This window comes from Anser brachyrhynchus, assembly GCF_964034855.1.
Source record: "Anser brachyrhynchus genome assembly, chromosome: 1".
Lineage (NCBI taxonomy): Eukaryota > Metazoa > Chordata > Aves > Anseriformes > Anatidae > Anser > Anser brachyrhynchus.
In genome coordinates, this window is record NC_137694.1 from 67,212,620 (window position 1) to 67,237,529 (window position 24,910).

General features: G+C 38.9%; 1 long non-coding RNA gene across 4 annotated transcripts; it reads left to right on the forward strand.

Annotated features, from left to right (window-relative positions):
• Window positions 1-24,601, forward strand: LOC308188325. Of its 4 annotated transcripts, none has more exons than XR_013945409.1 (4): window positions 1-172; window positions 1,354-1,456; window positions 20,361-21,003; window positions 22,179-24,601. It is a non-coding gene; the product is annotated as an uncharacterized lncRNA (long non-coding RNA). The 4 variants fall into 4 exon arrangements; XR_013945410.1 differs by having other exon boundaries at window positions 20,361-20,529; window positions 20,869-24,601; XR_013945407.1 differs by having other exon boundaries at window positions 1-175; window positions 20,361-24,601.
• Window positions 24,602-24,910: the final 309 nt, after the last annotated feature.

The window sequence follows — 24,910 nt, forward strand, 5'->3', positions numbered from 1 at the left end:
AAGGAACATAATGACAATGGCTGCATACTGCTACGTCAACCAAGAAAAGTTGGATTGAGTCTGCTGTAGTGATGGAAACCACAATGCTGCCCTCTGAGGATGCTCTGGGAAGTCCTTGAGGCTGCAGTCTCCTCTCTGTGTTTGCTACTGGTTCTTGTTACACTTCTGTCAGGTGGTAAATCTCAGTTGTAAACTCTGTTCATGTCAGCTGGTGCTTCAAACTTTACATCCCAAAGCAGGTCCAAGTCTAGCATTACTGCTTAGAGCTTAACTATGCTCTTAAAGCTTAACATGAAAGCAGATGGACCACAAATAATTCAGGCTAGGTTTTATTTCTGAAAGGCTGTCTTTTGGACTGCCCCAGTAACTAAACAATATTATGAAGAGACTTAATTTTAGGTCCAAGTAGCTTAAATAATTTGAATAAATTCTACTAGAAGGAGATCAGAGTAGAGCCTTTTGGGAAATTGCCTTAAAAATAATCTGTGAACCATGTAGTAGCATGTCTTCTAGGTACTCTAAGGTGCCAAAATCCTGTCAACAACCCACTTCTGCCCCTTGTATGGTGCACAGTTGGTAGGAAGGGTTGTCTGGGGCATTGCTGAATGCACAGCTCAGCAAGATTACATGACCCACATCAAGAGCTGAGACACCTTTCTTAACTAATCACAGAACAGCCTGTGTATTACATACCATACCTAAAAGAAAGGGCTTGAGTCTTTAAGTGCTACTATAGCACTGTTACCAATAACAATAAAAGGAAGTCTTTTATAAGTAATGAGTGTATGAGAGCAAGATTGTAAAGTGAAAATCAGTAGGCAAACCCAACTACAACTGACTGCCACATGCACACTATAATTTACAGTCTCCAGGATTTGTTTTCACATTTAACAGCTTATGTTGACATTTAGGTAAATATATACACACAAACATGTACAAATATACATATATTCATTTAGAACTACAGGGACACTTTCATTATGTAATGTTGCCAAGATATTCATGTGCTAGTAACCAAATTCTAAAACTCTGGCTACTACAAAACTACTGAGGAAAACAAAGTCTGTGAGAATTGTGAGGAACTGGGACCTTTCTTCTGAGTCATGTCTAAGACAAAACCTGCAGATGTGGTGAGATTAGTGTTGTATATGATCTAGGATTTTCAGATCTAGGTTTTGTTGCTGTTATTCTGCATTTAAATGAAAAATCAGAAATACAACATTAAAAAAATAATAATAATGTGATTTTTGGAGAGCCAGAGAGATCTCTGAAGTACCAGGTTTACAGAGGAGTCACTGGGCTTGTTGCATGCCTGCCATGCTAGCTAATCAATGTTTTTTCACTTTCACTAAGGTGTTACACTGAAGATCTGCTGAAGTGGAGGCTTAAGCAGGCCAAGGAGGTTGGAACCTCACAGCCTATGAGATGTGCAGCCAGGAAGCCAAAGATTCTAAAAGTAAGTATGTTTTTGCCTTAAGCTATAAGCCGTTTTCTGTTATGCAGATCTAGCAGGGTTAAGATAAAGCTTGAATACTTTCATTCCTCTGTGCCCTCTGAAAATGAAGAAATAATTGGATGGAACTAGATTTGAATCCATTACCCTTAGAAAGAGCACAAGGATTTGTGCATGTGTTTGTTTTACAGTGAGTTCATACCACCAGTCAGTTTTCTTCCTGACCATGAATTCTTTCAGAAGAATGTATATTGCAGGATTTATTCTGAGCCTCAAGATGCTGGCTGTGAATAGACCATAACAATTCAGAGCTGGCACTGAGGCATGCTGCTTCTACCACTTTCTATTTATAGACCTTCAGATTTTCCATAGTATCAGTGGTAAATATTTCACTGCACAATATTCCAATGAAACATCCTCATCAGTTCCTCCAAAGGCAGAAGGTATTACTTTTAGCTCTGTGAAATCTGTTGCTTTATTTAGGAAAATAGTTATCTACTTCTCAATAGGCTGCATAAACCACTTTAAATTTTTGAGGGTTGAATATGTGGGCCTTTACATTTTGATGGCTTTTCAAATGTTGAGGGGAGAAAAAGTTCAACAAACAGTATCCACTTGCAGATCAGATAGTATTGATGTGCCATAGACACAACCCATTTGAATTTAAGAGTATTTAAGAGTACAGGTGGTCAAAGATATGAATGGCTTTTTTTTTTTTTGTGTGTACTCAAGGAAGAGACACTATTCAATTCCTAATAAATTGAAGTTTTGACTTTGGTTAAAGCCACTAAGTACTGCTATGTTGTGGCTACTTTCATGCATTCACACCCACTAGAGCCTAAGTTTGAAAAATATTCTTACAAGTATCAATTGACTGACAGGCATAGTCATTTGCAAGACCCCAAACAGGCAGAACAACTGAGAATGAAGTGTAGGATGTAAGGCAGGCAGAACATGAGGGGAAAAAATATAAATTTTTTACTAATTTTTTTACTAGCCCTGTCCCCTCACTGAGAATAAAGTAGCATGGAGGAGGATCTTCACTTCCAAAATGCTTGACGTGAAGTAAATTAAGGCACTGGAAACTGCAAGATGAGCACTTGATTATTAATATATAGGCTCAAGAGAAAACTATATTAAAAACTGAAGGGACAGTTATGATCAGCTACTCTTACACCTTGCAGAGTGCTGGCCATAGTGTTTCACAGGACAGTTCCTGCACTGAGTGAGAACTGATTTCAAAAGACAAGCAATGTTGATTTGATAGATAAGCTTGTAGCAATAGTGACTGTCAGCTACTCTCAGTGATCCCATGGCACCGGTATCCTTCTCTAGTCTAATGCTATATCTACATTCGCCCCTATAGGTAATACCTAATCTAGAGGTGATCTAGGATTGTGGTTTCCAGACATGGTCAGTCTACAATACCATGGAGCTTGGTGTGAAATCTCGACACTCTGTCAGGAAGCAGGGTAAAGGCTGCAGGAAAATTTTGCAAGTACTGTCAATTGTCATAAGCACCTGGATCTCAATGACCTGTTAAAGTTTGTCACTGACCATAGGCCTCCTGTTAGTAGACTTGGCAGCTACAGTTTAAAGACATATTAAGGCAAATATTCCATATCACTATTGTGATATATCACTATTTGCTTAGCAGCAAAATTGGCTAAGCAAGAGCAGATAACAACAAGGTCATATTTGTGATCAAATTTCTATGCTACCAGCCCAGAATGTAAATAAAAATGATTATAAAAAAAAGGTCCTCTTTGTCAAAGGGTGGCCAAAGATTAGCTTTCCAGCTCACATAATTTGGTCTAAAGTTACAGGCATGGAAATAATAGGCAGCTGGTTTCATTTGGGAGTCATACGATACAGTTTTTCTGCAGCCTTTTCCCTGCCACAAATTCAGGCGAGCTTTGCATGAAACAGAAATAATACTTGCACTGTGCTTTTGAGGAGGTTGTGGGCCAAGCCAAGAGAGCTGGAGTGGAGCAGGAGAGCCAAAGGACAGCACAAAGCAATAATGAAAGCAACATGGGATATCATCTGGCCAGAGAAAGATGAGAACGGTGGTGGGATTTAACAGTTCATTTTGAAATACCCCTTGCAAGGAAAGGAATGTGTTCAGGGATTAGGACAGGGTCCTAGGAATGAGGAAAATTGGGTTTTATTTCTGACCTTGTCACATCGTATCTGTGTGATCTTCTCTCTGTGCCTCAGTTTCCCAGCCCACATAAGCATTCACTTTGTAGCTGTTCTGTGGCTTCTTCCATTGAGGCATTAGCCTCTTCTGGGAACACAGCTGAAAAGCTGAATGAAAGGATGTAATTATTTTTAATTGACTGTTAAATGTTTTGAATTTGAGATTAAAAACTAAAAAGATAAGTAGAGTGAGAGTTCTGAAACAGCCATTGAAGAAATGAGAAGAAACTTCTCTGAATTTCAAATATATTCGTATTTCATTGGGTCCTTTCTGAGCATGTCTAGTTCAAACATCTCTGACAAGCACTCTGTAAAGTTTGATTTCTGCTAGCAAGCGTGCCAGGAATGGATTCTGTCAGATCCACCGAACGCAGATAATGTGGCGTCTGAAGTGATTGCTGCTGTTACTGCTGTCTTCACCTCAGCACTCTGCCAGTTTTAGGGCCTCTCATGGGACTGAAGCCTGTCCTTTAGGTCTGAAGTGGGGAGGAAGAGAGGAGGGAAAGAAGAGGGAAACAATTGAAAGATTTTGTGCAGTGGTGTAGCAAAGAGACTCCTGGTTTGGATAACAAAAGTCTCTTCATGAAAAAGATTTCAAAGTAGGTAAGAAAGAAATGATGAATGGCATCTGGCGAAGAAGCCATTAAGGCCTGACAGTATATGCAAAGGTGTTCCCTAGAGGAAAATGTGTGTACTTCCAGCAACAGAGGATAGTGTCATGCTTTTGAAATGAACCTGAGAGATATTTAGGAGACAGGGTAAAGAATGAAGTTCAAAATAATTTATTCTATGAAGAAAATCCGATTATAAAAACATTGTTCTGGCTGCTCTGTGTGATGGCATGCTCACACTGTGTTCCGCTACTGAAGGCCATCCTTGGATTCCTTTTCCAGAGTGAATTTCACCTTAAAAGCCCTAGACCCTGAAGACGTTAAGGAAAGCTGATGGAAAGAAGGACTATTTTTGTTTACTGAGATGAAATGTTAAGAAATATTAGGAAAGGTCTTAGATTAGATTGTTTGCAAAGAACTGAAGAACAAATGAAGTGGTTTTGTAGAATCATAGAGTGGTTTGGGTTGGAAAGGACCTTAAAGATCATTTAGCCCAATCCCTGCCTTGGGCAGGGACACCTCCCACTAGACTAGGTTGCCCGAAGGCCCTGGCATTGAACACCTCCAGGGCATCCACAACTTCTATGGGCAACCTGCTCCTGTGCCTCACCATCTTCATAAAGAATTTCTTCCTAATATTTAATTTAAATCCTTGCTCTTTTAAATTATAACTGTTACTCCTTGTCCTATCACTACATGCCCATGTAAAAAGTCTCTATCTTATAATCACCCATTAAGTATTGAAAGGCTGCTGTAAGGTCTCCCTGGAGCCTTCCCTTTTCCAGGCAGAACAACCCCAGCTCCCTCAGCCTGTCTCCATAGGAGGGGTGCTCCAGTCTCATGGCCTCCTCTGGGCTGTCTCCGTACGAGAGGTGCTGATCATCCTCATGGTCTCCCCTGGGCCCACTCCCACAGGTCCATGTCCTTCTGGTGCTGGGGGCTCCAGAGCTGAACGCAGGGCTCCAGGTGGGGCCTCGCAGAGCAGAGGGGCAGAATCCCCTCCCTTGCACTGCTGGCCTCGCTGCTTTGATGCAGCCCAGGGTACAGCTGGCTTTCTGGGCTGCAGCCACTCATTGACAGCTCACGGTGAGCTTTTCATCCACCAGCACCCCCAAGTCCTTCTCCACATGGCTGCTCTCTGTCCACTAATCACCCAGCTTGTATTTGTGCTTGGGATTGCCTCATCTTAGGTGCAGGCCTTGCTGAACTTCACAAGGTTTACTTAGGTTGTAGCTCTCAAGCCTGTTCAGGTTCCCCTCTTCCCTCCGTATTTCTTCACCTTCAAAAAGCTTACTTTTGTCATCCCAAAGTGTCAGATATACAAAGGCACTGCTGTGTGGGTTTTTTTTTTCTTTCCCACCCTTTCTGTGTGAGAGACAGTGAGCCACAACTTGCAACACATTATTTATTTATTTATTTTTGTTCATAGCCATATTTCAGCTTGTGAACAGCTGGGTGAGTTCACACAACATTCACACAACCACCACTAGAGGCCACCACAAACCTCAATAAAGAACTGAAAGGCCTCTAATTCATAGCAGAGTGCAAATTTACAAAAAGAAACCAGAAGTAATGCCATAACCTGTGTCCCACATGAGCATATGTTTTATGTCTTCCGTAATGAGAGAAAATGTTGCTGAGCCTATATCAAGCTTGTGTATCCATTAGGTTTTTAATCTTTTTCTAAAGGAACATATTCACTGGGAAGACGGATTAGGTATGAGAAATATTTTTTTCATCACCATAGTGATCTTTACAAGAGTAACGCACACAATCTCTGCTTTATGGAAGGGAAATATTAGGTCCAGAACGGTTAAGAGAGTTGCATAGAATATTAGGTATTGTTATTAATTTTTTCTGTAAAAGAATAACCTGCTCTGGACCGTAGATTCTTTATAGCATTTTTGTTCACTAGGCTCAGATATCAGATGTTATAATGAAGAAAATGGACCACACTCTTAAAATTCAGTATTTATTTAATACAGCGAACAGCCTTGCACTGAAGTGTTGTCTCTTCTAGACCTGACTGCTGACACCACTGTGAATAAACCATGTTTACTTCATTTCCCAATATTCCATGCACTTGCAAACCACAGGACCCTGTAACACTGCAGCTGTATGATCAGAAAGGCTTCTATAGCATCTTCCATGTCTGAATGCAGGAATTTGACTCAGCCAGAATAAAAAACATAGTTAATCAAAATCTAAACTGGAAATGTAACTTTAGGAGATGCCCATTTCATCTTTTCCCTCCATTTAGGAATGTGTCCAATGTAACATTTTGCTGTGTCTTGGTTAAGAGGAAATGGAATATTTTCAAGTTTGTGATAAATTATTTCATGTAAAGTTAGCTTTTCTCCTTAGAAAGCCTTCTGTCTATCACTTTTACCAATAAATATTGGCAGTGGCTACCTGAGGTTGTCATGTCAGCCTTCCACTTTGCCTTGCAGTGTATCCTAGGACACATTACCCAGTAGAGCACCAGACTTGTATGACATACAGAAGATGTGTCCACCTAAGATGTGAGATCAACAGCTTGTTAGATGGGCACAGTTTTTTACTTCAAAGTTAGTAACAATGGTGATCTGATTAGGCGATGCATGTTTCTGATGGTAGTAATCATCATTTCTTTTTCCCTCTCATTCTCCGTGATGTTTGATGTTTCTGATGGGACATTTTGGATGTACATGTCCTTGGCCTGCAATTAAGATGACAAAGTCATGCAGAAGAGATCATTTAGGAGGTACTTGTATAATCGGAGAGGGCATGATGGGATAGGAAATACCAAAAGGAGGCAATGACAGGTGTACCAATGGTAAAACAATAGTACCTGACAGCAAAATGGTTAGCTGGCAGAGAAGAAAATTGTTGACTTCAGCATATTTGCACTATGTTGTCCACCCTTATATTTGCTATTGTTATTAAATCTTTCACCTACTCCTCCAAGGTGGAAAGACCGTTCTCTAAGCAGAACAACGTTTTCTTGCTATTGGCAAGAGGAGCTGCTGCAAATTGGCCATACCACTAGTTGAATAAAAATCTACGAAGTAGATGGCATGGCATGGGGAAGGACTGTGGTTTGCATCAGGTAGTATTATATGCAAAGAGGATTGTACTGATGAAGAACTTCCCTTCTGTCAGACTTGTCTGAAGTGAAAAATCTGGCATTTGACAACTGGGTATTTTAGAGCTAAGGGTAAGATTAGGTGGAGATGTATGAGAAATTCATACAATACCTTTTTGAAAGTTAATAATGAGGAGGGGACCACTGTCAGCACTACAGATGTTTTCTTCTTTTCATGATGTAAGCAATAGGAAGTTTGGAGGTGGACGTTCCTTATTAATTTTGTCTGCCTAAATTTCTCACATTTTTCTGTTATACCTCGTTATTGTAAAAATTCATATATGAAAAACCAGCTGACACATTTTGGGTCTAACCTGTCCATCTTTGGAGAGAGAAAAGGATTGTACCTCTTCCCATAGCATATAGCAATGGAGATCTCATAGGTTCATTATGATGTGTGTGTTTTTTTTTTTTGTTTTGGTGTTGGTGGTTTTTTTTTGTTTTGTTTTATTATTATTATTATTACATATGGGACATTATCAGGTCCTCTGGACTCATGGTAAATCCTCAACTCTGTCTCGATTTTTGTATGCTAAATAGTAGCCAACTTTGTCTGTGCTTCTAGCTTTCTCCTTTGAGCCTTTATTTTTTAGAAAGGTTTTGCTGGGACTGTAGCAGATTCCTTTTGTCAAAATAAGGATATATTTGCCTTGCAAATAAATACTCAAATCCTTATCAAATATGGTTTTAGAAAGTGCTCAAGTGCTACATATCATGGAGATACGCTTTGCATATTGTAACTGGCTTGTGGCCCCTCTGCATTCCCCCTGAAGAGGAACGCTGTCAGCTGTAGCATCTACCTAGGGCTGCTGCTCACAGCTCCTTGACCTTCATAAATCATGTCAATAACATAAAACCAGCAGGATTCTTCTGAGCCCTCAGAAGGGCTGGAAAATCTGACAAGGTAATTCAGCTTTTTTTCTTCTTCTGCTACGTCTCCCTCTGTAACTTGTTAGCTGCTCTCCTTAGATATTCAGTTGCTCTGCTGCTGTGTGCAGCCACTCAAAACAGGTCAAAACCAGAGGTAATGTTTTCAAATGTGCTCTGGGGAAAGGCCTTTTAAAGGTAGTTATTCACCAGCTCCTGGTGAATTTGGTGGGAATTAGGTACCTAAAGACCCAACATGGGGCGTAAAAGCCTTTTTCAAGAATGACCTGTGCACATAAGCACCTTAGGTACACTGATTCTCTGTAAATGTTAGGTTCTCTAGGCCTGCATTCATCTTGCCTATCTTTAGGTATGTAAATGATGCACTTCAGTTAGGAGCATAATTGTCCTAAGTCTCCCCTGTAGTCGGTAGAGAGAAAAAAGTTGTTCATAGCAGTAAGATCTCAATTGCTGTCAGCAGGTGCCTCATTATCTCCTAGGATACTCAGGGTAACTCTAGTTAAGTGCCTAAAATTAGTTAATAGGGAGATGGGACTACCTGTCTGTAAATCATTTTTAAGATTGCAACAGAGAAGTTTTTGAAAGGTAACTTGTTAACTTAAAAAATGCTTTACAATAGTGGTTAGAATGACTTTTAAACCAATAATGAGACAGATGATACTCTTCTTGCAGCAGATACGCAGCCTTTCAGTACAAAACTAAAACAATATGAAGGCTGGTTTTCGTTGTAGGTGTTCACTGATGTCAAATTTTGACCATGGTACTTCAGGAAGGATGGGCTCCACACCATGAAGCTGTAGTGCTGTAAGGTGTTCTTTACACCATTGTTCATGTTGCCGTTCTTTGCTTCCCTATTGGGTGTTACATCCCCATGAAGAGTGCTGCTGTCTATGTATTTTTAACCATTTATTTCTGTTAAAGCCTTCCAAGATGTTGCAGAATTTGTACTGGAAAAGATGAGATTTCTGAACAGTCACTGAAACATCAGGCCATATCACAGTGTTCCAGGTGGATTATTTATGTATTGTTTGGAAAAACATTAGTTGGGATCTTCCATGAACTGTGCAAAAATACTTTCCTATGGAATCCAAAGGGTATAAAGTAAGATGCTCTTTTGGGTTAAAGGTTCTTTTATTTCTCTTTCCGGTTTTCAGTGTGCACCAAAATGTCTTTACTATTATTAGACCCTTTTGCAGACACAAATACAGAACCTCATTGGCAGTGACTCCTAGATTAAAAGGTTTATCTCAAGAAACAGTCTGGCTGGTGCTAAAGAACGGATGGTAGATTGCAGAAATAAAAACATTCAGATATGAATAATGTGTTTTTTTCTTGATTTTCTTTTCTGCATATGATCTGCTTTCACACGAAGTCATTATTGTACAGCCATTTATTGAGCCTCCAATACTAATTTTCTTAATAAATCCTGGCACTTAGTCTACGTTACTGACAAACATATGTTCTAGTGGGCTGAGGCTCATTAGACGTAGCTCTTTCTCACCCACTGCTGTTACAGATTTTAAATACTGCTCTTAGATACATTGGAACTATTCTTGCTCTGAGTTACTGGTATGGGAACGTAAAGACATTTGAAACAGTCCCTCACAGGCTTGTTTTCAATTCTAAAAACAGTGTGAACAAATTAGCGGCAAGATCATGAGGAACCATAAACCTAAAGGACAAAGTGGCTTAAATTAACAGGGGCATCGTATTGCCCCAAAGTGAGGAGAAGAACATGAGCCTCTGAACTGCTTCCTAGCAGAGCTTTTGCATGATCACAGATTAGAGTTCTGGAACATGTTTGTTTTACCAGTGGTATTTTAAGCCAAGTTAAAGCCACACACTTATTCCTACTCTTTAAGTAAGGCAAGGTGGATTTAGTGCAGTAGCAGTGGATTCATCCCTGGGAAGATCTCTGTGCCATCTGCAGTTAAGTGGGGGCAAGGTCTCTTCTGGAGAGCAAGTAGAAAAGAGGCAAATAAAGCTTTCTTCCTCTGGGCCACAGACCTTGCGGACCATTAAAATTCTTTCTTAAGTTAAAATGTGGCTCCAGGCTCCAAGAGATTGCATTACATAGGACCCAGTAGTGTGGTAAGATCAGTTGTGCTTGATGAGATTCTGTTATGTTACATGGAGCAGTGCATGGGTGCAAGAATTTGCAGGTAAAAATGTCCTGCAGCACTGTGCACCTGGGCTTTTAAAAAGGACTTTTTATGTATGTGCAGCAGTATTCAGTTCCTTATGTTAAAAAACAAAACAAAACACAACCAACCAAACAGAAAACCTATTATGAGACAGGATGGGCTGAATTTCTCATCTGTATAACATTTCTAGAAGCCACAAGAGTTATTCTAGCGTAACCCTACAGAAGAAGAAAAGCCATCTCTCCCACATAGTAAAACTTACTAGTTCGAAAACAACCTGCACTTACAAATACTGATGCACAAAATACTGTGCAGGACCAAGTTAGTTTTGTGCAGAGCAGAGTTAGAATTGTGAATGCTGCACATTGCTGATTGTGAGACAGTGATGAACTAATTAAAGGTTAAGTTGTGGGGCCCTTAATCAGTGCATTAAAGCATGTAGGAGTGTTGCCTGACAACAGCAGGAAATCTAAGGGAAGTATTCTTCCCCCTCCTGTCGGTGGGCTCTGGAGCTGTGAGTAAGGAGAAAGGCAGGGGGCCTTGGTCTTCTCAGCCCAGGTCCTTGTTCAACATTCTTGTTCTGAACTTATGATTTTCTTCATGTTGATAACTCAAGATTTGTATTTTTTTTTTTTTAATGGAAAGAAGAAAAACTAAATGTAATTTCCCAGTTCCAGCATTTATGACACTTTCTTGGGTGGGAGGAGAGGAGCTTGATTTTCAAATGGGTCTCTGAGGATACAAACAGAACAGTGCTGCTTCTCTTGATTTCTATGACCCTGTGTGATTTCTCTGCCCCTTGTTTCTCAGAGCAGCAGAATCTTTAGCATCCTGCTTACTTTTAGGCTATGAGGTATCCATTTCCTTGTTTATAGTTTTCTGTATGGTATGGATTTCTGTCTCTTTGGCGTCTCGTATTTGAGGGATGAGACTTGTTTTGGTGGACCCTGTTTGCTCACCCGGGGTAAGGTTTCTATGTACATGATCTGCCAGCTTCTCTTAGAATTTTAAAAGTAGAAATTATTTGAGATTCTCTCTCTCTCTCTCTCTTTTTTTTTTTTTTTTTCCCTTTATATTGCCCTTCTGGCCTTTGGCTGCTTTCAGCGTTTGACTCTAATTTTGTCTTATTGGCTAATACTATGTTGTACTACATTCATTTATATGACCGCAACCAGTTCCTCTGGTTCTATGCCCAACTTCTACAGGATGTCCCTTTCATTTATAATGTTGATTTCCTCAAAACATTTAGAGCAGCTGAACGCTAAAAATAAGTAAATAAAATAAATTGCTCTCCTACCTAAAGCAAACATAAGGCTAAGTAGACTAAAATTAACATTTTTCTAAGTCATGATGATCTGTTTTGGGCCTTTAGTCCTTTAAACTTTTGTTGGTGGTGTGTCCTTGTACTTCCCCCTCAAAAAGAGATAAGCCAAAGTTTCTTTAAAAATTGCGAAGGTTGCCAACATATTCAGACACTCAAAACTTTTATCAGCCAAGTTAATGGAAATATTACAATGTCATGCAAATGTGAGTTAGTTGGCAGAACATCTTGTTGCAGATAGGGAAAAAAAACCCTGCATACTGAGTGGCATATTTATACTTTTCCAGGGCCTGCTTATTGGTTAAAATGGAACACATGTAGCTGTACTTTGTAAAATAATGAAGTCAAGGATATAAAATAACTAGGGTTCTCTGATTTTCAAACACTTTTTCAGATCAACAAGTTGAAAAGGTTTTTTCAGGATTCTCTTGTGGCTTTATGCTTGAAGGATGAAGTCATTCAAAGAACAGGGCATAAAGATACCACCTGATATGTGAATCACTATAATGCGCTCTATGCTAAGAAAATAAGACCAGTACAGAAAGTCTTGAATGAGGTTTAACATTTATTGTTCCCTATAAAATTGATTGACAATTCTTTTCTGACTGTGTAATTTTTAAAAGAAATACAGGAATTGTTCAGTCCAACCTCATTTATATTTTGAAATAAAGCTTTGTGTGCTTTTATTCATCGTGGCAAGCATAGAAAAAATACCAGCACTTATCTGATCCTGGCTTTACATAATGCAGCATAAGTCAACAAAGTTTTACCTGTATTCCTCCTGTAGGTTAGAGGGTCACATACTGAAAGTCGTTACCATTTCATGGCTATTTGGCATCTTGTTTTAAAAGAAGTTGGAGAACACAGCTTAGCTTCTGACAGGCCAGCAGAGCTGTACCAGAGATGTGTAGGCTGTTTGGGACAAAATAGGAACAAATTCAAAAAACCGAGCTAAACCCCAGCTTTAGGCTGCAGTCCAGCAATGAGTTCCATTGATGTTTCCATGGAGCTCTTTGCAGGATAAGCCACAGTTGTTTTTTAAAAAATATTCTCATGAGGCCACAGTGTTTCCTTTCTTGCTGAGAACATGGGAGGAAGAACAGTCATTTTGTGTTATCTTGACACATCTTCTACACATTTCAGTGGAGCACAGAATAGATGCAAGAACAAAAGGCAGATATATTGAAATATATTGATTCTTTCACTTATTTATTTTAAACCCAAAAGAATTTTGAACTTGCAGTAAGATTCGAAAAAAGGATTGAAGCAAGGGGTTGAGAGATTTCTTTGGGGGGAAGATTGCCTTGTCTCTTTTTGTATCATTTTTTTTTCCCCAGGAATTATAGATGAAAGATATCCCCAGATAGAAGTGTCTGGATCAGCATAACCCTAGGTGATGGATCCTGCTGCACGAACCTAGTTCTTGATGTTGTACGTTTACTTTAGCTCTACAACTCTCAATCAGAATCTCAGATCCGAACATCCCCAGCTGTGGGAGCTCCCTCATACATTCCTAATTTGCTTTTTCAGCTGACACAGCTATCATGACAAAAAGGAGGGGAGAGACATCTTGAAAATGGAGTTTTTCCTTATGCTAACTCAACCTGAAACACATAGCAAAACATTTTCAGAACTCTGCTGCCCTTCCTCTCAGGAAGGCTGGCAAAGAATTAAATAAATTTGGAACGTTCATACAAATAGTCTTTGCTCTTTTCACAAAGCTCATGAACAGCTTTTGAGTGAGGAATGATGCTGCACCAGATCTTGAGAGGAGGGGTGTTATTTTAAGCCAGTTATAGCTCAGTTTCTGCAGCTGACAGGTATGCTTACTGGCTGGGGTGGGAGCTGGCTCCTGACCCTGAAAAGGAAAACAAAGGTCCTACATACACTGACTTTTTATGCTGATGATGCCACTCAATTACCGCACAGGTTAGCAGGACACAATGGTGCAGCTCTTCCTCCTTGCTTTCAGACATCCTCACCATGCATCTTGCCTGCTCGTACAGAGTCTTCCTGCAGGCAAAGGAGCCTGAGTACACCTGTCCCCAATACCATCCCACAGCAACTCATCCCATCTAATTATAGAGGACTGGACCCTGCCCTGCAGATAAAGCCCTGTGCAAGTTTGTCCCTTAATGGTCTTTTCCTTCCTGGTCTTTAAATGGAGTTGAAGCAACTAAGATCTATGTGGCTGTAGTCTGGTGAAATGAATTCTCTTCATCTGTGAGCATCTCACTTAGCAAAGGGATAAATCATACAAAAAGTGTGCTGGAATGCTGGAATATTGCCTTTTTATCAGAAACGTATCTGCAGGAACTAGTTTGCAACATTGTTGTTTGGTTCAAAATGATGTCTCAGCTTTCAAGGATTTTATTTTTTATTTTTTTTTAAAGTTCTCCCATGCTCTGATTTTCTGACTTCATCATGGGTTGTCCAGTTGTCCATGAAGCTTCTTTCCCCACATCCCTCACATTGTTCAAAATTTCAGGTACTCTTTAGGCATTCATAATTCAGATTAGCACTCAGTCATGATATTAATGTTTAAGAGTACTTTCTTGCTCCCACCAGCTTAGACCTTTAATTCAGCATTTGATTTACTCTGATTTCCTCTCTTCCAAGAAACTCTGTTTCCCATCTTACTTTCTCTGCAAGAGATTTAAACTTAATCCACAGTCTGAACATCCTTGAATGCCTACCTGTAACTCAAAATCTGAATCTAGAGCTGCTTTTTATTTCAAAGGCAAGAGCAGACCAAATGAGCTACTTATGACTTGCATTTGGTTAGTGCCATGTACACACACAGAAGCATCTGCATCTGTGCCTTTCTGTGTTTTGGTCTGCACTGTGTGTCCTCTTGTGCAGAGTTACAGGTGTTACTAGATTCTTCTTTGGGGTCTGCAGAAATATGTGCCAACGAAGCAGTGCCCAGCTGTGGAAAGTTAAAATGCAGATCTCACCTGAAGCATGAAGGTTTGTGTGCTTTAGGTTTAACCAAACAGCCAAAAACATAACAAGGGATACATTAGTGTTGTGTAACTGCTTTGTATAAACAAAAGTTTTTCTCAAAGATGGGAAATTTTAGTACTACACAGAACTGTTTGTGTAGGGAATGATAAAATAAATAAAAAAAAGCAACAGTTGAAGATGATATTGTATCTGTATATTTTACATTTGATATTTTATGATATATGCAGGTGTCTCTGGGAAATATCTCTGTCTTTATCCCCCTTTGTTCACAAATTAAAATAAATTAGAAAATTTAGCTTTCTTCCTTGTTTTTTTAGCTTATTGTACAAATGTCCTGTGGAATCCTAAAGGGCAAAGAAAGTACCATTGTAATTTATTTAAAAACACGTGTATATTATGTCCTTCCTCCCTCCCCCCCAAGTGATTTAAAAGAAGAGAGACTGTTATCTTTTTCACCCCCAAATTCAAAGGGCATTCAGTGTTTGCCTGAGGCTCTATGTTTCAGACAGGGAAAGGTAAAGAGTAGAGAGAAAATAAGAACTTTTCCTAATACTGGTTGTAGGAGAGATACAGAGATGTCACAGGTTTTGTGATGACGTGGTGAGGTCTGTCTGTTAGTATTTTAATGAAAAGTGCAGTTTTATGGAAGCTTCTCTTGTGCTGGGAATTTTGAGAAGCAGCCTGCCTGTTAGATACATTATGGGTGGCTGAAGAGCAGATGTGTGAGATTTTGCAGTTCTAATGTGGCCAGAGCAGCTCTGGTTTGACTCTGCTCTTATGCTATAAATTGAGGGAGAGGAGTCTTCATCTGCAGAAATTCTTAGCCTGTCCCTGTTTACTCAGCTTGTCTGCGGCATTTGGCACTGTAATAAGCACAAGAGCCTGTCTGTCTCTCTTCTGACGTATTGTGATGCTAGGAAATAAATCCTGGGTATCACTGAGCTTCACCTCTATCCATCAGCTCTCCTTGTGTGGGTGGGAGGGTTAGGAGCAGCTATAAGCCCTATAGTACAAGTTATGTTCCTTGTTGGAAGTTGTTGGAGGAAGCTCCCTCTGGGTTTCTCTAAGCAGTTTGAAAGAAGCAGAAGGTGCCACTTAGGCTACCATTGCTCTCCCTTTCTTCTACAGCTGAGACACAGCCACAAGTTCTTCATTTTATTTTTTTTCCACTTGTAAAATATTGTTAATAAAACATTGTCACAGCAGCCAGAGGAGGACTGAATGGAATAGATAATTCTTGTCATTTTATTTCAGTCTTTTGATATTTGATGGTTTTCTTCAGTTTGCAGTAGTTGCAAGTAATTAAATGAAAGAAAGCCAGATCCACGTAGCAACAGAGACTGAGAAAATGAATGAAGTTAATGTTAAGGCTGGATATCTGCACAGTAAACGAAAGGTTCCAGGATATACTATTCATCTTTCTTCTGTTCATCTATGATTTCTGGTTTGTCTGCCTTATTTTTTGACCATCACTTAAGATATTTTGTGGTTGTTATCAGCCATGTTGATAAGCTGAGTTACCTGGAGATTTCTTTCATCTCCTTGCCTCAAGATTCAAGTCTCCCTATACTATTTTTGGAAGATGTTCTGAGTTTCAAAATGCCCAAGAGATTATGCCTGTTTCGGGGCTGGCAAGAGATGGGGTTAGATTTTGTTATTTTTGATAAAGTGGAGAGGGGACAGTGGAAAATGTAAGGGTGTAATATTGGTCCGGAAGGGTGTAATGTTGGTCCATGTATTGCCATGCTGCATGCTGTGCATTAAGAAAGGAAACAAGTGAGCCATAGAATAGGGGTTTCACATGGCTAAAAGTATGGAAGAGCATCTTGCAAGATTTTAGGCTTTCTCCATCATTAACAATTACAGTTGTTGTCATATTTACAGCCATGATACAAAGCCAAAGGTTCCTTAACTGATAGGAAAATTTCCTCTTTCTCTAAAGTATTTGTTCTTCCACCAATTCCAAATATAATTACTGATATATTATTATTATTATTATTATTATTATTATTATTATTATTATTATTGGATCTTAAGTTTGTTAAAAAAAGACTAAAAATAGAATTACTGATAATATTCTAAATTCAGATGGTTTGGCTTCTGCGACAAATCCATCTTGTTTCAAACCATATTTAGAAGCTGAAAGAACAGTTGTCAGGGAGCCTCCTATCTCATGCTGCTATGGAACTCTGGAAACAGCTCCATGGTGAGGTGATGTCCTCTTGGAAAACTCTGGTGCACTTGGAACAAATCCTCAGACTTTAGGCCACTTGGCAAGGACAGTGTAGTTTCCACCCAAGTAGTGCAGGCTGTGGGAAAAGACAACTTCTGCTTGGCCAGAACAAATCCCTTGTATCCAGAAGGCAGAAGATGAAAAGCAGAAATGGACAGTCACAGACAGGAATAACATATAAGACTTTGCGTCAGTTGTCTCACCTTAACTTATGTTCTGTAACAGGGCATATTATTCTTGATGGTACTCCAGATCAGTTAAAATGAAGATTTTGCAACAGTTTCAGCTAAACTTAAAACTGGAACACTTTCACATAGCTAACATAAAAAAAATGCACTGTGTGATTCATATTATTTTTCTTTTGTATTATGCTATTTATGTTGTTCCCACATTTCCTGGTACTTAAAATACTTTGAAATAACTGCCAGCACATAATTACACAGTTCTGTTTGTCAAGAAGTGTAGTTGTGAGTTTGGCATTTAGGATTTTGGAAGCTGGGATACTACCAGAGAAAGTTTGGATTGCAAAAATGCTGAATAATAAAAAAAGAATATTCATCTTTAAATAATCTCAGTAGACTTCGGAATTCCTCAGCGCTGAGGTAAATTAGGCAAGAGACTTCTTTGGTTTGCATATGCTTCATTTTTACTCTGGTACCTAAAAATAATAGACACCTAACTTTTCAATGAAATCTTGGGACCTGAAGCCACTTTGACAAGGGGCGCAGACCAGTGCAGTGCAGTTCTGGTGGCAGGGGCTGACGGTTGAAAGAAGGGCGAGCGGAGATCAAGTGTTGCCATTTGGTAATGCTGTGAGCTGCACATACCTCTGTCAGTGGCTCTGGCTCTGTGGCTGACCCGGCCTACAGATGGTCACCTCAGATTTTACTCAAAAATGTACTTTTTCCCTGAGCTTGCAAAGTGTCCTGCTTGTGTTCAAATTGGATTTTGTTTTCACTTTCCCATTGTTTGCACAAGCGCCTCGCAAGACCCCAGGATGAGACTAATGGACTGGGAGGTGACAATTTCCTTCATGAAACGTGGTGGGTTTCTGTCTTACAGTGGCTTTGCTTGCCTCCCTGCCCTGTCCACCATTAGGGAGAAAAGCAGCTGAGCTATCATTGCTGGAGTGAAACGATCTGGTTGGCTTTGCTGCTCAGGGTAGCAGAGGGCAGTGCCATAGAAAATGGAGGTCCATGCATGTCTCTTGCTATTCCACATCCCTGGGAACAGCTGTTCATGTATAGCAGCAACTACGGGATATGTGTGTGGGGTGGATGCGTGCTTCTGAAGTACTAGAAATCCCCTGACAATGTTAAAAAAAGAACCATTCAGACAGGGCCAGAGTGGAGGAACTGAGGGAATAACAAATGGACTGACAGTGATGGCATCTGGAAACTGCATCAGTGAATGAAAGATGCGCTTAACAGAATTAAAGCAGCAGCCATGGTATGTAGTTTTATGATGCCTATGAGTAGTATAACCTGCTTTTGGCATAAACTCTCTGTAATCACTATTCCAATGCTTTATCTCTCAGCAAGCATTTATAGTGAAGCAGATGTGAAAATTAGGTTTCAGATTCAGTAACCTGGTTTATAAATCTGCCTGGTGTATTGAAGTACATCTCATGTATTTCTAAGGATTCAAATGTAATAATGCGTGTCTTGTGCAAAAGAAAACCAAAAAACCTCCTTTCCATCCCCCCTCCACTGCTGTCAACCCTCCATATACTTTTCAGTTATGGATTGCTGTTTACCTCTGCTTTAGCTGTGCAATGAAATCAATCCTATGCTTCAGTCTGTCCAGGCTTTTGTTAATTAGTTAGTACTACAAATATTTTCATGACAAATTTCAAACATTTCCTCTTAATGGGAATAATCTTGTAAAGGCTGCCTAATGCATGGACAAATTATATTATACTTTTTATATTTAAAAACTCCTGAAATATCATGATCTGAAAAAATCCATGCGGCTACAATATTTTAAAAAAATACACTTATGCAGTGTATATATATTGCTTATACAGCGATATACTGTAATACAGCATACATCGTATTACCTGTTAGAAAGTGTTTTATGTGTGTTGCTATTTTATACATCATACAGCTTATGCTATACTATTTGTAATGTATTGTTCTATATTAATATTACAATAATACATCATATCTCATGTGCTTAATCTGATATGAGGAGAGTAAGTGGTGCAGCTTGTCCTGCTGATGGCTGGGCAGGTGTTTTGCAATAGTCCCAGTAGCTGCAGCTGCAGCAGCAAAGTATTCTTTCTTTTTATTTTCTGCTGAAAGTAAAACTGATGCCTAGCATCCTCAGCATGCTCAGCATGCAACACAAAGTCAGGCTCTGTCTTTGTAGTTGGACTGAACCCTATTACCCTAATCACATCAACCGTGAGGCTGGGACTGTAGTTTCCCATCTTATGGCTGAGAAACATGAAGAAGAAAAATAGCAATGAGGTAGCCAGGCTAGCAATGGGTGAGGTCTTGAAGTTCCTGTCTCCAACCCAGTGTTCAGTATCTTCACACTAGGACATGTCACAGGAAAGCATCCTTTGTGTTCTATAATGTTTGAGGGGGTAAGAGGGTGGGGGAGGGTTCTGGTGGGGATATATTTATAGGTACAGGAAAGGCAGCTGGACTTTTTAATTAAAAAAAAAAAAAAAGTAAATTTTCTTAGTGCAATGAGAAAGCTCCTCTTTTGTCCCAAGTGATGGATATTCTTGATGCCAGAAATGCATCCTTTCCTGATTACAATCTGTATATTTTCAGGATCTTGGTAGGTAGGGAGGTTGGAGATGAGGGAAAGCATTAGTCTACACCTGCAGTGTGGTAGACTTTGAGATAGTCTGATTTCTCTGAATGCCACCCCCCCACCACCCCCCCCAGAAAAGGGGTAAGAATAGATATTTCTGGAAGACTCCCAGAAAGTTAGCAGAGATTTTCACTCAATGTCATCTATTGTTTGGGGTATGCTTATTTCTAATGGATTTTGATGGTCGTCTTATTCCTAAAAAATGAACTCCATAAGTAAATATCACTAACTACAGCCAGATTCATAAAAATATTTCAGGTGCTTTAGTCAAGCCACAGAGGAAATACAGGGGAAAAAAGTGTATGCATGATGATGGAGAATTAAAGGAGAGAAGGTAATACTAGAGTAGTTACAGTTTTATTTATTTATTTATTTATTTATTTATTTATTTATTTTTCCCCATGGAAAAAAAGCAGCAGACAAACAAGATGAGATTTCATTTTGATACTCCCACAAATATCTTTATCTGGTGTTCTGTCCTTATTACTTTCAGTTAAGCTGTTCCACACGTGTGTATTTATCATGTAAATGTCATTATATTTTCTTTCCACAACACCCTGCATTAACTTCTGGTCCAACCATCACTTTTAGGCACAACATCTCTGAAATCCTGAACTCAACTATGAAGAGTTTCATTGGAATCAACCCGTTCCAGTTTGGTGTTTCCCATAATCCAAACCCTCAGCTGCTTGTGGCTGATTATAGTTTTTACAAGCTGTTGCAGTTTTCTTCTGTATTTTCCACATGGGTTAAACTTAAGGTAAAGTAGTTACTTAATTGCCTGATGTTTATGTGAGACAGAATAAAACATAACGATGGGCCAGCACCCATCTGAGGTTACTTCAGAACTGAGTCCCCTTAAATTCTGGGAAAGCTTGGGCTCAGATGTGTGCTGAGAAGTTTGACATGTCTCTAGATGAATGTTATCACATTGCTCTTCTTTCTAGCCTGGACACTTCTTGAAAAGGCATTGCTGCACAGAAAGACATTTGCAGATGTTTTATTTAATCTTCGCTCATTTTATGATTTGTACTTGGTGTTAGTAGCTCTATAACAACTTGTTTAAAGAAAATTCAAAGTTATTATTGTGTTTTTGCAGGAATGACAACACATGGCTCAAAAGTATCTCAGTTTACCACCATTTTAAATATTTCACCATTGGGACACAAGGGCTGAAGGAGGGGAAATACTGGTTTGTTAGAAGCATAACTCAGTCCTTTTCCAATATGCTCAAGTATGTAAAGCCATTAAACATTTTTTCTTTTTCACAACGAGATTACATCAGTTTTATTTTTTGGAATCTACTAATTCTACTTCCTTCTATTTATCCTTACCTCATCTTTACTCATGTTTTTCCCTTTTGCCACTGGCATTAAAGTGAATTTTATTTTTAATCAATTAATATCTCCTTCCACTCATTAGACGGTGCTGTGTAACAGGTCCTACTGTCTAGGGGCTCTTTCATTGTCGCTATGAGGAAGACCTGTTCTGTGATTTACTCTTTTCATAGCTGTCGTGGATCAACATTATTTCCCAACCCCAGAGAGATTCTGAGCAGTTCAGAGAAATTATGAAGAAAGGACTTTATTTTGCTTCCAGTCTGTGGCACTGTGCATGTGAAATTATTCTTCGTCCACTCTAATTTTAAGGAACTAGATTCAACCTTTAGCACCTATTCCTACGGTGACATCATTGTTCATCACATTCTCCCCTCTTTTAACTTTAAACTTCTCTCCCACTTTGAACCTTTATTTTGTTTTTCAGTTCTTTTTGTACTGACCTTGTGTTTTGCCAGATCTGCCTTGAATTACTTTGGTATTATATCAGGAAAGGTATTCATCTTGAATGAATTCTCTTAGCTCTCTCACCTCTGTGAAGAAGTGGCAATGTCCATCTCTGACAATCTGTTCCTAGATTTTATTTTTTTTTTACTTTATTTTTACCATTACGTACCTTGAATATAAATATACAGTTACTGTTATTTTCTCTGAACTCTCTTCATTTGGCTTATTCCTGCTTAGGAACTGAGGTTTTTGGAACTGAACACTTTACACCAAGAGTGGCTAAAACAAAGTCACGTTTCAAAAAAATTTTGCAACAAGGTCTATGGAGGCATATCCTTGCATGTGCCTGTAGTCCTGCAGTTTGTAAAATTCCCCAAAGAGCAGCCCACTTGGCTGGAGCTTACTGGAAAAAGGGAACCACCGTGAAAAATGCCCCATGCTTTCTCACTCTATACCTTATTGCCAAAGCACCAAACACTGAAACTGCATTGACAGTTTTGCTGTCTCACTTTGCAAATTCATGGAATGTATAAGCTAGCTTCTGTGTTTTGTCATCTTTTTGTATGTTAGGTAAATTTTCTCAGATTGATCGCTATCTTATCTTCTGATGTTCTGTTTCCTCTAGGTTTCTCTTGCGTGCTGGAGATGTCTGAGCTCCCTAAGTTCTTGATTCTGGTGGCCCCAGGAAAGTGGCAATCCTTCGTTAAGAGAGTAAGATCTAGCATGTGGGTTGAGAAATCCTGGAAGCAGGAACTCTTGGAGGACTGTGCTGCAGGAAGCTTTCATCTGTGTTTTTGTTTGTTTGTTTTTAATATTCTTCTACATGATGACAGTCCATTTGCTTAGGCTTGCTAATAGAGACTTGAAGAAAGTACAAACGGATGAGTGATAGCCATTCTATCAAGATGTTTTTTCAGGCCTTTTTTAATAAAGCTGAATTTTTGTCGTACTGCTTTAATGTGTTGTTCTGGGGATGCAGATACAAAAAACATCTGGCCACTGTTGCAAAGGATCAAGCCAGAGCTCTGCATGACAGACACTGAGACAAAGAGGCATGAGAAGTTAACACCAAAGAGATCTTACATAATCTGTCTTGTCTTATTCTGTAAGTCTAAATCAATGTCCCAAGGAAAACACAGAGAAGAAAATTCCAAAATCCCTGACACTGGGGACATGCCAAAATAAAACAAAACAAAAAAAAAAACACCAAAAAAAACCCCACAACAACACACATTTCTTCTGTTCACCTATCTCACTATTTTTAAAATGTACTCAAGCATATTCACCTTATTTATATTGCAAAAACGTTATCTTCTGTATTCAGCTTTCCTTTATATCCTGCCTAGAAAAAGTTGTCAGAGAGACTCCAGAGATGGATTCTTTGAGTCATGGGGCTGAAGCTAATGGAAGCCTCCCACTCATGTCAACAAATTAGTTCACTTCCCAAGTGAGCAGCCTGAGAGTGTTGCAGATTTACAGTTTCATGAAGTACCTCACAGTAGAACAAATGCGGCTTTATAGCTGCAGTTGGAATTGGAGGGAAAACTACAAAAGATTAATTTTACCTGTAAGCTTTTATATTATCATTTATTTGAAATTCACCTCTCAAATCTATAAGCAGTGCTGATAGTTTATTTATTAAGGAATCTGATAGGGTGAATTGTTTAAATGATTTGTGATGTATGAAGAAAAGCATGTTAATAATAAGATGAGGAACTCCATATGGGGAATTGTGTACTAAATACTATCAGAAAAAGATGGAATCAGATGAGGGAACCAAAAATCAAAATGAGCATCACTGGGGTTATATAACCCTGGTTTTCTCTGCCCTTTGACTAAGGGCTTTGAGCAGTTGTAAAATTATAGGTGCCTTTGGGTCCATAGGTCCCAGACTACCTCTGGATCCTGGACTCCCCACAGTGATACTCGTCTCCACTTTGTAAACCTTGTGCTGGGTTCTGGTGCATTGGGAGGTCAAGGGGTGCAATGGATTCACCTGGAGATGGGCTATGCAGAAATACTGAAGGAGCAGAGATAAGCTGACCCACCTCTTAACAGTGTGTCATAGTTGAAATGTTATTAGAGGAAGTCTTCAAAGAATGAATGTTTATACGTTGCTAAATGCAGCTTTGAACTTTTTTTTTTTTTTTTAAGACAGACATTATAGTCAAGTCTTCATACTGTTTTCATTAAATTCATTCTAGCTTTGAAATGGGGTCAATTTCTGGAAATTACACTATTTCTGTCTTTTTTATTATCATTATTTATTTATTTAAACATGTAGATTAGTATAGCCTGAAATGAAATATCACAATGCTTGAAACTCATAATTCACTTGGAATGAAGCACTATGCCTTGGCAAGATCACTTTATATAAACTCCTAAAACTATTGATAGCTGAAGCTCTCCAACAGACAGAAAAAGGAAAACATCTTTTTTTTTAAATGTAAACTTAACCGAAAAAAAGCTTCTTCAATAACCTCAGGTAAATTAATAACAGTAAGATCTTTCCTTGTGTCCTTTCAATGTTGTTATGTAAAATGTTTTAAAATGTAAAAAAAAAATAAAATAAAATAGTCCAACTAATAAAACTATAACGATTGTTTAAGAAAATTTCTTAACCAACTAATTTGCTTCCCTTGAAAGATGAGAAAGATGCTGTAAAAAACATTCCTCTCCCCGCCCCTGGGAGAAAAATTGTGTGCAAATATATTTTCCCAAGGGGAAAATTTTGACCAAAATAATGTTTATTTACAGCTAACATTCTCCCAGAAGAAAAAAAAAATCATTGCAGGCTTGATGCATTTATTCTCATACTCATTGGGAGGCTTGGCTCACAGTATCTTCAAATCTTCATCTACTGGTTAAGCCTTATTCAACCACAGGTAGGTTTTTCCTGAAATGTAAAAACAGTCTGAGATATGGAGTAGAATGCACAATATCAAAGAAGTGGAGAAAATATGTTCCTCAGCATATTCTCATGAAGATCTGAGTGTTTTTCATTCTTACCTAATTGTTGACTGCTAGTATTGAATTTCTGGGGGAGTAACTTTTCTTTTTTTTTTTTTTTTTACCACTTCCTCAAATTATTTCATTTTCAAAATATATAATAGTTGACTTGCAGAGCCAACTATGCACATTGAACCACAAAACATTATGATGCCTTGAATGGGTCACACTGATGAGGATGTGGATGCCATTTAATTTTCCAGGGCATATGGAATGTGCCTACTGTGTGGATACCAAAACTAGGAAAGATGACCTTGCCTTGAGACTGTGCCACAGAGTTCTAAAATACTTATTAAAACTGCTTTATAAATAAAACATTAGAGCTTTTGACATTTAAAGGCTTCAAGA